This window comes from Bufo bufo, chromosome 2 (genome assembly GCF_905171765.1).
Source record: "Bufo bufo chromosome 2, aBufBuf1.1, whole genome shotgun sequence".
Lineage (NCBI taxonomy): Eukaryota > Metazoa > Chordata > Amphibia > Anura > Bufonidae > Bufo > Bufo bufo.
Window position 1 is genome coordinate 494,023,135 of NC_053390.1, and position 8,473 is coordinate 494,031,607.

Sequence of the window (8,473 nt, forward strand, 5' to 3'; positions counted from 1 at the left end):
CTTGTATGTATATATATATATATATATATATATATATATATATATATATATATATATATATGTAACATATTATATTATATACACTGCTCAAAAAAATAAAGGGAACACAAAAATAACACATCCTAGATCTGAATTAATTAAATATTCTTCTGAAATACTTTGTTCTTTACATAGTTGAATGTGCTGACAACAAAATCACACAAAAAAAAAAATGGAAATCAAATTTTTCAACCCATGGAGGTCTGGATTTGGAGTCACACTCAAAATTAAAGTGGAAAAACACACTACAGGCTGATCCAACTTTGATGTAATGTCCTAAAAACAAGTCAAAATGAGGCTCAGTAGTGTGTGTGGCCTCCACGTGCCTGTATGACCTCCCTACAACGCCTGTGCATGCTCCTGATGAGGTGGCGGACGGTCTCCTGAGGGATCTCCTCCCAGACCGAGACTAAAGCATCTGCCAACTCCTTGACAGTCTGTGGTGCAACGTGACGTTGGTGGATAGAGCGAGACGTGATGTCCCAGATGTGCTCAATTGGATTCAGGTCTGGGGAACGGGCGGGCCAGTCCATAGCATCAATGACTTCGTCTTGCAGGAACTGCTGACACACTCCAGCCACATGAGGTCTAGCATTGTCTTGCATTAGGAGGAACCCAGGGCCAACCGCACCAGCATATGGTCTCACAAGGGGTCTGAGGATCTCATCTCTGTACCTAATGGCAGTCAGGCTACCTCTGGCGAGCACATGGAGGGCTGTGCGGCCCTCCAAAGAAATGCCATCCCACACCATTACTGACCTAATGCCAAACCGGTCATGCTGGAGGATGTTGCAGGCAGCAGAACGTTCTCCACAGCGTCTCCAGACTCTGTCACGTCTGTCACATGTGCTCAGTGTGAACCTGCTTTCATCTGTGAAGAGCACAGGGCGCCAGTGGCGAATTTGCCAATCTTGGTGTTTTCTGGCAAATGCCAAATGTCCTGCACGGTGTTGGACTGTAAGAACAACCCCCACCTGTGGACGTCGGGCCCTCATATCACCCTCATGGAGTCTGTTTCTGACCGTTTGAGCAGACACATGCACATTTGTGGCCTGCTGGAGGTCATTTTGCAGGGCTCTGGCAGTGCTCCTCCTGTTCCTCCTTGCACAAAGGCGGAGGTAGCGGTCCTGCTGCTGGGTTGTTGCCCTCCTACGGCCTCCTCCACGTCTCTTGATGTACTGGCCTGTCTCCTGGTAGCGCCTCCATGCTCTGGACACTACGCTGACAGACACAGCAAACCTTCTTGCCACAGCTCGCATTGATGTGCCATCCTGGATAAGCTGCACTACCTGAGCCACTTGTGTGGGTTGTAGACTCCTTCTCATGCTACCACTAGAGTGAAAGCACTGCCAGCATTCAAAAATGACCAAAACATCAGCCAGGAAGCATAGGAACTGAGAAGTGGTCAGGTCACCACCTGCAGAACCACTCCTTTATTGGGGGTGTCTTGCTAATTGCCTATAATTTCCACCTGTTGTCTATCTATTTGCACAACAGCATGTGAAATTGATTGTCACTCAGTGTTGCTTCCTAAGTGGACAGTTTGATTTCACAGAAGTGTGATTGACTTGGAGTTACATTGTGTTGTTTAAGTGTTCCCTTTATTTTTTTGAGCAGTGTAATATATAGGGAAAACTCATTGACAAAAGGAGACCAAATACATCATAAGTCTTCCGTTATGTCAAGGGGTGTCCAATCACAGGAAGCCAAATAACTCCCAGTCTGCTAAGTAAAGAAAAAACGAGTGGCCATCATTACTTTAAGAAATGAAAGTCAGTCAGCCGAAAAATTGGGAAAACTTTGAAAGTAAGGGCTATGTGACCATGAAGGAGAGTGATGGGGTTCTGCGCCAGATGACCTGGCCTCCACAGTCACCGGACCTGAACCCAATCGAGATGGTTTGGGGTGAGCTGGACCGCAGAGTGAAGGCAAAAGGGCCAACAAGTGCTAAGCATCTCTGGGAACTCCTTCAAGACTGTTGGAAGACCATTTCAGGGGACTACCTCTTGAACCTCATCAAGAGAATGCCAAGAGTGTGCAAAGCAGTAATCAAAGCAAAAGGTGGCTACTTTGAAGAACCTAGAATATGACATATTTTCAGTTGTTTCACACTTGTTTGTTATGTATATAATTCCACATGTGTTAATTCATAGTTTTGATGCCTTCAGTGTGAATCTGCAATTTTTATAGTCATGAAAATAAAGAAAACTCTTTGAATGAGAAGGTGTGTCCAAACTTTTGGTCTGCACTGTATATATGTAACATATTATATAATATATAGGGAAAACTCATTGACAAAAGGAGACCAAATATATCATAAGTCTTCCGTTATGTCAAGGGGTGCCCAATCACAGGAAGCCAAATAACTCCCAGTCTGCATTTTAACCCATTAGGAACTAATGAGCCAAAATCAAATATGAACTTAGATTCCATTCTTGACATCTTCTTAACCAAATCACCACCTCTCTAATCTGGTGCCACATTGGTCAATGCTGTATAGATTAGGCCCGTAGGGTCTTTATTATGGCATAATTTAAAGTGCTTTGAGACAGTGTGATTCTCATAACCTCTGCGTATGTTGGCTACTAGGGTTGTTGCGGGTATCGAAATTTCGATACCCAATCGATACTTTTGTCCCGGTATCGATACGATACCGGGATTTCCGTTTTTTCGATACTGGGCTGCGCTTCTGCGCAGTCTAGTATCTCTGAACATGAGCGCGCTGCTATCGGCGCGCTCATGTTCTCTCTCAGCAGCACGGGGAGAAGGAAGCTGTCCTCCCTCCCCCTGTGCTGCTGCCGCTGCCACCAATGAGAAGAGAGGGGCGGAGGAGGGGCGGCAATGAGAAGAGAGGGGCGGAGGAGGGGCGGGCGCACTGCGCCACCAATGATAGGATTACTATCGGAGCGATGGGAGGAGACATCAGCTTCACTAGTGGGCGTTCCTTTTCCCTGCGCTGCGATTGGACAGCGCTACAGCCAGGGAGAAGGAACGCCCACTAGTGAAGCTGATGTCTCCTCCCATCGCTCCGATAGTAATCAGCAGCATGTGGAGCAGGAGAGGAGACAGTAATGGGGCACTGCTAGGGTTGCCACCCGTCCGGGATTGACCCGGACAGTCCGGGTTTGTAATCCTGTGCCCGGGTACAAGCCTTTCTTAGACCCGGACACAGGATTATTCTATTCTATTCATTGAAACTGCAGACAGTCAGTGTGGAGTCCGTCCGATCGCATATTTAAGCTGCTGCTGTCTGAGTGCACTGCACTGTCACTGATGATCAGCTGAGCGGAGCGCTCCCTCCCCCAGTCCCCCTCCTCCTCCAGTCTACAATCACTACAGTGATGCGGCTGCCAGGCAGGCAGCGCAGCCGCAGCAGCTCACTCACTGTTTAGTAGTCTCCAGTCTCCTCGCTCCTCCTCTGCCTCTCAGTCCCTCCCTCCTTCTCTCTGATAAGGAACTAAGTCAAGTCCACAGGAAGTGACATCAGAGAGAGAGGCAGGGAGGGAGATTTGAAATCATTCTTCCAGCAGCTCCAGGCTCCAGCAGCCTGCCCAACTAGTGCCCAGCCCAGACTGTGCCCGCTGTGCCCTGCTAGTTTTTCAACATGACCAAGACTGAGTCTGACTGTGACACTAGGTAATCACTTACTTTACTTCTAAAAAGGTATAAATATAAAACATTTGAAGCATGTTTGTAACAGTGTTTAAACAGCCTCAGGTTTCTGAATCTGTCAATCAGAAAAAACATTTATGTTATGTAGCTGATTGACATTAGCGATGGGCTGATGTCAGCAGTGCATAACAGTGTGTTTTATAACTCCCTGCCTGCTGCCGTTCTCTTAAAGGGCTTCTGTCACCCCACTAAAGTGTTGTTTTTTTTTGGGGCCAGTTAAATTAGTTATATTGCGATATATGAAAATATAATGGTGTTACTTACTTTGATCCAGCAGTTTATTCAAAAAATGAAGTTTTATCATATGTAAATTCGGTCTCTACCAGCAAGTAGGGCGGCTACTTGCTGGTAGCTGCTGCAGAAAACCGCCCCCTCGTCGTGTTGATTGACAGGGCCAGCCGGGATCTCCTCCTCCGGCTGGCCCTGTCGGCATTTCAAAAATCGCGCGCCTGTGTTGATTCGGCGCAGGCGCTCTGAGATGAGGAGGCTCGTCTCCTCAGAACTCCCTCAGTGCGCTTGCGCCGATGACATCACCAAAATAGAAGACGTCATCGGCGCAGGCGCACTGGGGGAGTTCTGAGGAGACGAGCCTCCTCATCTCAGAGCGCCTGCGCCGAATCCACACAGGCGCGCGATTTTTGAAATGCCGGCTGGCCCTGTCAATCAACACGACGAGGGGGCAGATTTCTGCAGCAGCTACCAGCAAGTAGCCGCCCTACTTGCTGGTAGAGACCGAATTTACATATTATAAAACTTCATTTTTTTAATAAACTGCTGGATCAAAGTAAGTAACACCATTATATTTTCATATATCGCAATATAACTAATTTAACTAGCCCCAAAAAAAAAAATCACTTTAGTGGGGTGACAGAAGCCCTTTAAAATAAAGACATGATATGCTAATGAGCCTCTAGGTGCTATGAGGGCGTTGCTGCAGCACCTAGAGGCTCCGTCCATTCACCTTTGGCAGTGGCACGCCCATGTTTAGTTGATTGACGTCCGAGTTCTCCTCTTCGTCCCGTAAATCCTGCGTCTGCGTCGAATACTAAACAGTACGGCGCAGGCGTGGGATCAGGGGCGTAACGATTGCGGTGCGACAGCAATCAGGGGTGGAGGTGGGACATGGGCGTGGTTGGAGGCGGGGCATGGGCGTGGCTGGAGGTGGGACATGGGTGGGGCCTGGAAAGGGCCCTCCCTCCCTTCTGTTCGGGTTTGGCTTGAAGAAAAGGTGGCAACCCTAGGCACTGCGGGCGAACGGAGCGGCGCCCAGGACTAAATGGTGAGTGCTGAGACATCGCTGGGCGCCGCTCTGTGTGGCCTAATAGTGAAAGTCTGGACTCATATACAGTAGTCAGTCTTTAACACATACAGGAGGCGGGTGCCGGCAGCGGAATCGCATTGCCGGCACCCTGCCCCTGACAGGGAGCTGCGATCAGCGGTGGTCCAAAATCATTGGTGGTGCAGTGTGCCCCCCCCCCCTCAATCCCCCCATCCCATTAAAATCATTGGTGGCACAGTGCGCCGGCCCCTCTCAACCCTCTAGTATTAAAATCATTGGTGGCAGTGGCCACAGGGACCTCTCCACTCCCCCTCATTGGTGGTGCAGTGGCAGCTTCTGATCGGAGCCCCAGCTGTGTAAGCCTGGGGCTCCGATCGGTTACCATGGCAGCCAGGACGCTACAGAAGCCCTGGTTGCCATGGTAACATCCCTGATGCTGTGTGCACAAAGCACAGAGCAGCAGGGACAGTGTGGAGTCCTATTCACCCTGATAGAGATCTATCAGGGTGAATAGGAAAAGGGATGAAAGATCCCAGGTTCTCGCCCCTAAGGGGGGAAATAGTTATTAAATAAAAAGTGAAAAAAAACAAACACTAAAATATGAAGTATAAATCACCCCCCTTTTCCCAATTTCACATATAAAATATATAAATAAACATATTACATCGCCACGTCAGAAAAGTCCAAACTATTAAAATATAAAAAAAAAATCTAGGTGGTGAATGCCGGAACAGAAAAAATAAAATAAAAACTGCGCGATTCGCCATTTTTAAAAATGAGGAATGCACGTGGCTTTTTTTGTTTATTTTTTTCGCGTGGTATCGAATGGTATCGAGTATCGCAATACTTTTTCATGGTATCGAAACCGAATCAAAAATTTGGTATCGCAACAACTCTATTGGCTACATGCTCCGAGATCCTCTTTTTTAGACATCTCTTGGTGCGGCTAACATACTGTTTTTTGCAGGGGCACGTTAACAAATAAATGACATTCTTACTATTACATGTCAAGAAAGTGCTTATTTCATGCGAATAGCCATTACTAGTTGAAATGACTCAAAGTTTTCCTGCAATTAGAACAGGATTTACACCTGAAAAAACCTTCAAAACACAGCCAATGATTATCCCTTACTTTATTAGGTATTTTTACTGTAGGTGCTACTTTTAAACCTAAATTGTTTGCCCGTGTATGTACTATATTTGGTCTTGCTGATATCACTGGTCTTATAACTTTATCCTTATGTAAGAAGGACCTTTGTAATGATGTTCTCAATTTTTTTATATTGAGTGTTGAAGGGTAATATGATCTGTAACCCTTCACATGACATCGGATCATTATAGGACTGTACTGATCCTTCTACAAAAAATTATTTGCGGTCCAAATCCCTGACCTTATTCAAGGCTTTATCAATACAGTCACTCGGATAATTTTTCTCAACAAACTGCTGTTCTAAAACTTCAGCCTCTTTCTCAAATGTATCATCCATTGTGCAATTTCTTTTAAGACGCCTAAACTGGCTCATTGGTACATTTAGCAACCACCTAGGGAGGTGGCAGCTATTATGTAGAATAAAATTATTCCTAGCTGTGGGCTTGTGATAGGTGCTGCAGCTAATCCTATCCAAATTAATATTAATTTTTCAATCTAAAAAATCGATACTGGTCTTACTGGTATTTGCTGTAAAATGGAGGTTCAGATTATTAGAATTTATATTGGATAAAAAAGAACTCAATGCTAAATCTGATCCCCTCGAAATAAAAATAACATCGTCTATGTACCGCTTCCAGAGCACCAGATCCGCTCCCAACATTGACCAAAGTCATTTCAACTAGTAATGGCTATTCGCATGAAATATGAACTTTCTTGACATGTAATAGTAAGAATGTCATTTATTTGTTAACGTGCCCCTGCAAGAAACAGTATGTTGGCCGCACCAAGAGATGTCTAAAAAAGAGGATCTCGGAGCCTGTAGCCAACATACGCAGAGGTTATGAGAATCACACTGTCTCAAAGCACTTTAAATTATGCCATAATAAAGACCCTACGGGCCTAATCTATACAGCATTGACCAATGTGGCACCAGATTGGAGAGGTGGTGATTTGGTTAAGAAGATGTCAAGAATGGAACCTAAGTTCATATTTGATTTTGGCTCATTAGTTCCTAATGGGTTAAATGCAGACTGGGAGTTATTTGGCTTCCTGTGATTGGGCACCCCTTGACATAACGGAAGACTTATGATATATTTGGTCTCCTTTTGTCAATGAGTTTTCCCTATATATTATATAATATGTTACATATATATATATATATATATATATATATATATATACACAAGTTCCACATAACGTGGGAATATATTTGTTGCAGGATATGAATATTAGCCGCAATATAAGTGAATTGTTGCCTATGCTGGACTGACAATTATATATTACCGTATATACCGGCGTATAAGACTACTTTTGAGCCCTAGAAAATATTTTCTAGAGTGGGGGGTCGTCTTATACGCCGGGCAGGGCTGGCCTTTGGGGTGTGCGGGCTGTGCGGCCGCACAGGGCGCCATAGCAACAGGGGCGCCGGGCGGCCGACAGCTCGCAATGTAATATGCGGCAGGTGAGGCGGCACTTGTGTTCTCCCTCGGGGCGGGCCCCCTCCATCTCCTCCTTCCCTGCATCTAGCAGGGGGCGCCCGGCGCCCGTTGCGTTTAAAAAAAGTTGCTTATATAAGTTCGGGCGGCCGGCGGCGCCCCTCATGCTGCGCCGCCTGAACGGCTGAGGCTGAGCGCTTGCCGCTCTAAAGAATCCTGCCTGCGCCTGCTGTGTGCTGTTAATGTAGCGTGGCCGAGCTCTGTTTGATCCGCGGTACAGGAGCTTTTGTTTCCTGTACCCGGCCGGACTGACAGGAAGTGCTCACTTAGTGTGCACTTCCTGTCAGTCCGGCCGGGTACAGGATACAGGAAACAAATGCTCCTGTACCGCGGATCGAACAGAGCTCGGCCACGCTACACTAGAGGTGGAGGTGGGAGTAGAATGAGAGTGACAAGGGGGGAGGGGAGAGAAAATAATGAGCGTGAAAAGGGGGGAGGGGGGGAGGAAATAATGAGAGTGACAAGGGGGGGGGGAAATAATGAGAGGGACAAGGGGGGGGGGGGGGGGGAAATAATGAGAGGGACAAGGGGGGAGGGAGGGGAAATAATAAATGACAAGGGGGGGGGGGAAATAATGAGAGTGACAAGGGAGAAGGGGTGGTGGAATAATGAGAGTGACAAGGGAGGGGGGGTGGAATAATGAGAGTGACAAGGGGGGGGGGGGGGGGAATAATGAGAGTGACAAGGGAGGGAGGGGAGGGGGGGGGAGAAGAGAGTGACAATGGAGTCCCCAGAGCCAGACTGCAGCCAGAGTCCAGATCATCTTATTGTCCTGGTGGTAAGTAGACAATGCAATATGTTTATTATTTAATTGTTTAGTTATTAATACTACATTGG